Raw genomic sequence first — 9,934 nt, forward strand, 5'->3', positions numbered from 1 at the left:
CTACTTGAATTTCTGACCTTTTTTAGGGATTAAAACATAGACAGTTAAACAAAACATGCAGTGAAGGCATTTTAGAAACACTGATCAGTTCTTAAGTCGTTTTAAGGTGCTGAGTGTGAATCACAATGTCCCTGATTCAAGTCTGGCTGGAGACCTTTGTGAAAGTCATTCTCTATCTGTCATCTTTGTACTGTGAACTCGCTACTTAAGTGGCCAAAAAATACTTTTAAAAAATCACTGATCATCCTCTACCATTATTACATAATGATTGTATACACATTGAAAAACATTAAAGTCCCCCTCCACTCAGAAATGTGTTTCTCTTCTTGTCCCTTAAAGCTGGAGTGCGGGACTTTTGTCTAACCTCTTCTGGCAGAGAGAATAATTACAAAAACACTGTTGACACGTCATAAGCTCTGCAGTAGCCTACTCCATCACTACTGTTGTGGCTGCAAAACAGTGGATTAATTGTTTTGAGTGTCACACAACCCCTGCAAAATGAAATCAGAATTTGGTCCATTCATAACATTTGGAAAGTCTAGAAGAGCTGCATTATTAAATTATTTTATCCCCATTCAAGTTAGCAGAGAGCTAACCGGAAGTTAGCCGCTCGGCCAGCAGAAGCCTCCACTGCACAAGCTCTGCCTGTAGAGCATGCTCAGCACGCATTCATCTGGCTAGCGTGGGAATATCAAACTCAACACCAGATTAAAAAATGTGGTTTACTGGGAAATACAGAGAGATTTATCTGGCAGTGATGGTCTTAATCAGCATTGTGTAACGGACGTTCATTTATATGCAAAAGCTCCTCGCTGCAGGTTTACGTTGGATGTTTGAGCTTCATTGTGCAGAATGATGCATGTGCAGAATTTGACACTCGAAGGCTGTTTTCACTTTCATCTGCTGAAATAGGAAAGTTTTCCTATGCTCACCTTAAATCTTAGTTTATGGCGTGTATCTACGAGCATGATTTGTGACATCACAACCAGTTTGAGGCCAGTCACAGTCCAAAATGCAACTCACACAAGTGTGATGTGGAAACTTGAAGCCTCCAGTGCACAGGCAGTGAGAATGGACTTTACAGTGAAGTAGGAGACATCTTGTGTCCAACAGTTACATTTTTAAAATGAACAATATTTGCACATTTATAGATTCTCAATTTTTTAACGAGGGAGGAGGAATAGGTGTCATTTTAAGGATTTTTAACTAAATAATTGAACTTTGAACATTGAACTCACATTAAATCTGAGTTTAAGACGTGTACCTACGAGCATCACTACAAGTTTGGAGGCAGTCGTGGATCAGGATGCAACTTACACTAATCTGATGTGGAAACTTGAAGCCTCCATTGAGAGCAGATATTTCAGAGAATAAGGAGACATCTTGTGTTTGAGGTGTATTCAAAAATGTGAAAACATAAAGAAATTTAAAAAAAAAATCAAGTGTTATCATAATACCTGTCTCAAACCTCTATACTTAAATTTTTTGTAATTCTCCTTTTTATTGACTATTAAAGACAGAATGCACCTGAACTACATTAATATATTTACAATTTAATCTGAAAAAGAGGCCTAAGATGTAAAAGATTGGTTTGCAAAAGGCAAATTTTGGTTGAGAGCTTGGTTGTTAAATTGTGTGTGTAGGCTTGTACAGTGTTGTAAAAAACAGATCAATAAATAAGCCACAGAAATCAAAGTGTTGTGTTTACAGGTAGAACACAGGTGAAATTATGAGCAGTCTTGTCCAGCTTGTTGTTGTTGTTCACTCCCCCTCTTTTTTTTTCTCTGAATGCACACCTCCTCTCCACTGCTGCCAACACAGAGGTGTTGGTGCCGTTCAGCAGTTCAGCAAAGGTCTGCAGTAGGAAGGTGGAGGAGAGAATTTGCAACTTGCTCACCTGGAGCGTTGCCGGTTTTCATGCTTCTGCACAGTTGACCGAATTCTATGAAAAGTGGGTGTGTTTGCTGGTTTTTCTAGTTGAGTAGGATACAAATATTGACATCCCCCCTCCCAGCCTCAGCCTTTAGACAGTGAAGAAAAGCTTCTCTAAGACAACAAGCCCCTGTAGGTGACCTGTTTCTAACCCCTTATCATAAGACAGTACTGATCTTCACTGATTAGACTGTTACCACATTCTCCTTTGCACTGTTGTGTTCATTTGCATTTCTCACTTGTCATGTAAGTTTGAGTTCGCACTAAAGAAAGAGAGAGAGAAAGACGAGCAGAGAGAGGGGCACGACATGACAGGGAGTGATGAGGGAAATGCAGCTCAGACTGCGCCAAGTTCAAGGTATTTACCCCCAAAAATAGCTTATGATAGCCTACAAAGTTAAAGAATCATATCCCTCACGGCCGGGTAGCAAATGTTCCGAGGCCCGGTACACGGACTATGGCCATAGGCCATGGTTCCTACACTGGGGTTGCAGGTCCCCATGGGGAGGCACAGAGCGGGTGAAAAATTACTAAACTACAGAGATGTAACTAATAACAACATTAACTGCTGCACTGCATTGCAAAACATTAATGTTTGCTGCTCCTATGACAAGTCAAGCATTTTTATATCTTTTTAAAGGACCAATGTGTGGGATTTAGTGGCATCTAGTGATGAGGTTGCAGATTGCAACTAACTGAAAACCCCTCGCCCTCCACTTCCAAGTGTGTAGGACAACCTACAGTGGCCATGAAATGCGCGAAAAACGCAAAAGGCTCTTTCTAGAGCCAGTGCTTGGTTTGTCTGTTCTGGGCTACTGTAGAAACATGGCGGTGCAATGTGGAAGGCCCCCTATCTAGATATAAAGGGCTCATTCTCAGGTACCGAAAACAACAATTCTTATTTTCAGGTGATTATACACTAATTAAAACATACTTATGAATATCGTATTCCATTTCTGACAAGTCTGTGCCACTAGATGCCACTAAATCTTACACACTGTTGCTTTAAAAAATACCCTCAAGACATATTTTAAGACAAATAAAAACACTCTGCTTGGAATAATAATTTGTGTCTAATATAGTTTTTCCACAAAAAAGTTAAATTATGTAGTAAAAAATCTTTAAAATGACATCTACCGTCTGTGATTATGCAAATATCGTTCATTTTAAAAGTTTAACTGTTGGACACAAGATGTCTCCTACTTCACTGTAAAGTCCATTCTCAGTGTCTGTGTGCTGAAGGCTTCAAGTTTCCACATCACACTTGTGTGAGTTGCATTTTGGACTGTGACTGGCCTCAAACTAGTTGTGATGTCACAAATCATGTTCGTACATACATGCCGTAAACTAAGATTTAAGGTGAGCGCAGAGACACTTTCCCCCTTCAACAGATAAATGGAAAACAGCCTTCAAGTGTCAAACTCTGCACATGCATCATTCTGCACAGTGAAGCTCAAACATCCAACTGAAGGAACAAGGAGAAAAACATTTTTTTACTGGAGGGGGGACTCTTAATCCTTCTTCCAACTATGGAAATTATAATGCCCCTTCCAGACAGTTTCCTAAGAATTAATAGTTATAAACCAGCTTCTTATATAGTTGGAAAAGCTCCAGGAAGTTAGTGCAAAACTACGTGACCCGTAAAATAAAGCAACCACAGGCTATCACTGTGCAATAACCCTGTAACACTCAAGCATCCACTGTCCCTTCAAATTATATATATTCACTTAAAACCAAACTGTGCAATAACATGTTTACATATCATCCATTACTGTTAAACCTACTGTATATTTGAGTAGGCTGTATATACTGTACATAACCACCTTCTGTATGTATAGAAACTCATCACTTTTTTACCCATTCAGTATTTATTGCAGCACTCTTGCACTCTTTCACACGTTTCACATGAAACAGTTTCTCTTGTCCACTTGTTCTTTGTATATTTATGTATCTATTTTTTCAACCACTTGCTTGAACATCATAGTGATATGTTTATGTTGAATGATCTTTGCTCTGCTTGTTGTCCATTGTGTATCTTTCTGATGACCGTTGTATATATAATATAAAGTATGAAAATATTATGAATACAATAGATAGATGTGATGGATGTGTGTAAGCACATTAAAAGCCACTAGAAGCAGTTAAATCTCCAGGTGAATTTACCTTGTTGTAAGTTATAAACGTGAATATTGCGCCCTCTTGTGGTTTTATCGAGGAACGACGTGTTCTGGGCTCTCAGCTGTAGTTTGTGTAATATCCAGCAGGCCCCGCCCACCAACCCGCATCCTATTGGTCAGCACTTTGCCAGGAAACACGTTATTGGTCAGACTCTGCTGTCCATCACAGCTCCCGGAAGACAAAGTACACATGAATATGTTGTGTAACTGTCCCGTCCTGCCTCCAAAATAGCAGCAAGTATCAGTCTGAAGCTGCTAAACGTTCATTTTAATAAAGTCTGAGGTTGTTATCGTCTGTGCGACAGGAGAAACAGTGTGACGTTACATTTCTTTTCAAACCGTCTCCAGTAATGCCGACGTCTCCTGTTAAAACCCGGATCCCCATTACCAGCTTTGGTCACCTCATAACAGAGGTGAAGGTAAGAACTGGCGTCAAGAACTGCATGATTCATCTGTGATCAATGGATGTGACTATACTATATGTATTGGTGAAAATATCAGTCTATCTGTAATCAGATTACTAATCTGTTTAATCTATTATCTATTATCTAATCTATTTCTGTGAGGTTATTTTATTAAATGTGGATTTCTTTGCATTTTCCTGTTTAATATGTTAGTTTTTTGACTGTGATTGGCCATTTAAAGATAAAACTTTCTCTTTTTCTCTCTCTTTATTATAAATGTTTTTTCCCTCTGATAATCTAACCCAGTGGTTCTCAAACTTTTTCACATCAAGGACCCCTAAACTGACACAAATTAGACCACAGACCCAGATCTGATAAGATTTTTGCTTTTAGATGTTTTATTACAGAAAGTGTATGAAACTCACGGCCAAAATAATCATACATTCATTATAGTTAAAATAAATGATTCCCCTTTTTGCTGGGGACCCCCAGTAACCCCTTCAAGGACCCCTAGGGGTCCCCGGACCCTACTTTGAGAACCAATGATCTAACCTACACAGATAGAGCACCTTTTACTAACTAAAGAACATCTGTACTTACGCAAATGTTTTTGGTTTGATGATATTAACACCAATGTTTGTTTGTTTTATGAAGACAAAACCTAAAGCTGGGATAAGTCTAGACATTCGTAATCATTTTAAACATATTACCAAAACGATTAATAAAAGATGAATTAATCAACAGAGGAGCATCACTTGTTGGTTGCAGCACAGTGAGATCTGAGTGATTGGAGTGAACGGCTGGTATCCGCCCTCGTAGAGAAGATGATTTATTTCAGGAAGTCATTAAATGTACAGAAATTCAACTTCATATACTGTAATTTTGCTTGTTAAAATATAAATATTAGATTATAACATTTTACAAAAGAAAGAAAGACAAAAGGCAGCACATGATGCAAAGTTACAATTATGTTCATCGTGGCCGCTGCTTTATTGTATCGTGTATATTTCTGGGCTGCATTGTGTTTTCTTTCACATTGAACCTTTGTACATCATGAGCACTGCTGTGTGTGTGTGTGTGTGTGTGTGTGTGTGTGTGTGTGTAAACCATCCCCCTGAGATAATAAAGTTAATCTAATCTAAACCTCATGATCATTATTATCAATTAAGCTGTTTATCGATTAGTCATTTGATGCCATAGAAGACTAAAGAAACCAGAAAATATTCACATTTAAGAGACTGAATCAAAGACTTTGGGCTTTTTACTTTCTTAAAAAATGACAAAATGGAATAATCAGATATTAAAATCGCCTATCGATCGATTAAATGTTGATGCTCTAATCGTCATTACTGATTAATCTGCTGATTACATTCATGATGAATCAATAAATGGTTTTTATCTTTGAAATGTCGTAAAATAATTTAAAAATGTCAGTTTACAGGAGCCCAAAGTGACATTTTCATCTGCTTCAATCTGTCTAACCGACACAAAGATATTAAATTAACTTTCATTAAAAACAAAGAAAAGAAGCAAATCTTCACATCAAGCAATCGATCGATTATAAAAACAGTTGCTGATTAATTTTCTATGGATCGACTAATTTATGAATCAAGCCATTGTTTCAGCTCTACAATGGTGGTAAAAGATTGCAGGAAGCTTTCTAGTTTTCACATCCATCTGCAGCCCAGTTCAGAGGAATGTTTCAAATTAAACACGAAACAATCCGATTTCCTCTTTTTGATTCCTGTTCGAAACAGCACTTTTCATCAAATACAATTCAAGCAAGTCATCCATGAACAGATTGAAAAGTCTTTATTTTTCTAACATTTCTTTAAAAACATGACATGCAGCTTCAGGATCATTCTGAATAAATACATGACTATTAGCACAATGTTTAAACCTTAAGAGTAAATCTTTTTTTTTAATCATTTCACTTAAAATTTAATTTGAACCTACATTTTGATCTTTCATACTTGTGATAATAATTTAGTAACAGGCTTTAAGATCCAGTGATCTCCTCCTAGTGGCAGCTGAAGGGATTATATTTTTTTAAGAGACGTGTCTGATATGCTGCTTTTGGCATTTAGAGCTTCAGATGTCAGGTATATAATGATGTTTAGAGCTGCAACAAACGATTATTTTCATTATCGATTAATCTGTTGATTATATCCTCAGTTAAGTGTTTAGTCCATGATCCAGAGCCCAAAGTGAAGCCCTTATATTGCTTTTTTTTTAACTTGTCCAACAGTCCAAAACCAAAAAATATTTAATTTACTGTCATGTATGAGAACAACAAGCAGCAAATCCTCACAATTGAAAAGCTGGAACCAGCAAATACTTGGCTAATAAAAAAAAAACAAAAACCAAAACAAAACACTGAATCAGAGACAAAAGGCAGCAGATGATAAACAGAGCTCCTAAAGTCTTAAAAGGTGGAAAAGAAAATTATCTTGTACAGACAAGATAATAACTCGTTCCCACATGATATTAACTTGACTAAATTGACTATTCAAATAAAGAAATGAACGCCGCCATGTTTCTAACATACTTGGGAAATCATCAAACTATTAAAAACCATAAATGTAATTTACCCCTGTGGTCTTCAAAGCATAGGCCTATCATGCCTTTGCTGTACGGATATTAACCTGTTCCCACAAGATAAAAAAATATCACCTTTTGGGACTTTAGGGGCTCCGTAGAATCGATTATCAAAATAGTTACAGAATAATTTTCTTTCGATCGACTAATTGTTGCAGTAAAGTCACTCGGTAAATGTAATAGTATTGTAGTCATGGTAACCAGAGAGTCAGATATCTATTTCACTTATTATGTGGTTGTTTTCAGTTCAGCTCACGTTTATCTACAAACATGGGTAATGAAATTGGGAAATTCAAGCAAAAAAACATCAACTGTTCTCGATCAAATCTTAATAGAATCAGGAAAAAAACAAGAGTGCAGCTACTGTTGTAAAAGATTTGAATAGCCATGTTTCAGTCCATTATACTCCAGTTAACTAAGTGGTTTCATTTTAAGCGATGATTTATGAATCTGCATTAGGATTGGAGAAAAAAAATGATTTCCTCTCTACTCTGCAAACAGCAGAGCAGGCTTGTCAGCACTCTGCTGTCGCTCTGTCTCTCCTTCGCCCCCGGCAGTCTTCATGCAAGTCTAATGTTCATAATGGAAATCATTTCTCTCTTCACATGAATCCTTATATCCTGCATTATCCTTCATGTAAATCAGATATTCCAGATGAATGCTTCAGTGCATTAAAGTGAAACAAGGCAGTGAAGGAGACAGTGGTGGCCTAAAGGTTAGAGAAGCAAGTTTGTAACAGGAAGGTCATCAGTTCAATCTCCAGACTGGCAGGATAGTTATGGGTGGGGAAAGTGTTAAAGCAGCGCTCAGATAAACATTGAAATTAAGTGTTGAGAGCAAGTTGAAGTCCCAGCTTTTGAACTTTTAGGGAGCATTTCTACATATGCTCACTTCATATTTTGGAATTTTGACCATATTTAACATAGATATCCGACACAGTATGTAAATAACAGAAAATCACAAAAATCATAATATGTCCCCTTTAAGCATTTATACTGTTGTGTAGCACAGATGCAGACCCCCTTAAAGGAAGAGTTCAACATTTAGGGAAATGCCTTTTCGCTTTCTTGCTGAGAGTTAGATGAGTTGATCGATATCAGTCTTAAATATGAAGATACAGACAGGAGACAGTTAACTTATCTTAGCTTATCTTAGCTTAGTATAAAGACTGGAAACGGGGGACATAGCTAGTTAGCCTGGATAAGAAGTATTTTTATTTGATAGTGACAGTAGAGATACAGACGGGAAATATGGGGATGACATGCAACAAAGGTGCACGGCAGGTATCAAACCAGAGATGTTACATTCAGTGTCTTAACCACTCAGCCACTGTACACCCACAATTTGTCCATTTTATTCCTCAGTTTATGTACATATTAAACAATGAAAATACAGTATATTGTGTTTTAGTGAGCTTTAGAGGTGCTGGTAATTTTGTTGCCTTTGGATGGAGTCACACTTGCTGTTTCCCCCTGTTTCTAGTCTTTATGCCAAGCTAACCAGCTATAAAAATAAGTGTATTTGCCAAAATGTCAGACTATTCTTTAAAATATGAAGCTACAGCTAAGAATTGGTTAACTTAGCTTGGCATGAAGACAGGAAGCAGCGAGGAAGTTGCAATACATAACATTCCATAACAATTTTCCAAGACTGTTTCCGGTCTTTATGTAAAGATAAGCTTATAAGCTCCTGGCTTTAGCTTCACATGTAATGGACAGACATGAGAGTGGTGTTGATTTCCTCCTGCAACTCTCAGCAAGAAAGTAAGGACACATATTTCCCAAAATGTGGAACTATTTCTCCCATGAACGTCCTTCGCAGAGTCTCAGTTTGAAATGCTTGTTGTGAAAAAGGAACAGGCTCTAACTTTCATACATTTAAGCGGCATGATTTGGATAAATATAATGTGTTTAGCATCATAAATAATAATTTTGTCTGTCGGAAAAACCCCTCAATGTTTGGCCAAAGAGAAATCGAGCTTGAAGCTACAGACATAAAGTATCAGAGTCTGTGGATGACTGGCTGGAGTTCAGGCTTATGAATAATTCAGTTTAATATGACATGAACCATGAATCAGTTTGTCATGCTGATGCTACCTTGTTATGCCAATCAAGCACTGCGAGTTTCAACATGTGAAAGTATTCAGCTTCTTCTTTTTTTCAGGGCTCAACTGAAAGTAATTGCTCAATTTCTTATTACTTCAGTTTTCTTCTTTTGTTTGTATTCAGAGGTAGTGTTGTTCGGAGCGTTTTCGCCTCTTTACCAATAAAGTAAAGTCATCGATGTTCCATACTGATTAAATTTAAATGTGATGGTTTCACATTCACTATGATGAGAAGGAGTGCTTTGCATAGCTGATATGCTGGCAGGGCTGGCCGGGTTTATTGATGGTTAGTCTAGTTATGGTTTTTCTTTCCTCCTTCCTTGTGTTATTTGTATTTTTTGTGAGTGTTTTATTTATTATATTTGTTGTAATTATTTCAATGCATTTTAGGTTTAATTGCAAATAAATGTGACATATAAATGACATTGGTCTGTCTGTAAAATCATGAAAAAACGTGCATAGCAAGAGGTCTGACTTCTGTGCCTGCTCTGACAGTGTGAGTACGTGCGTGATTGTGTGTTTATGTATTTCAGAGGCAGCTGTTTGGCATTGAGGCTCCGACTTCTGTGGAACTGACTGGTTTGAGGAAATACTTTAATAGCTACACTCTGCAGGGTCGCAGAAATGTACGTCACACACACACACACACACACACACACACACACACACACACACACACACATATACACGTACATCTTCTGTTAAATATGAATATTTAT

Source organism: Thunnus albacares, chromosome 3 (assembly GCF_914725855.1).
Source record: "Thunnus albacares chromosome 3, fThuAlb1.1, whole genome shotgun sequence".
NCBI classification, from domain to species: Eukaryota; Metazoa; Chordata; class Actinopteri; order Scombriformes; family Scombridae; genus Thunnus; species Thunnus albacares.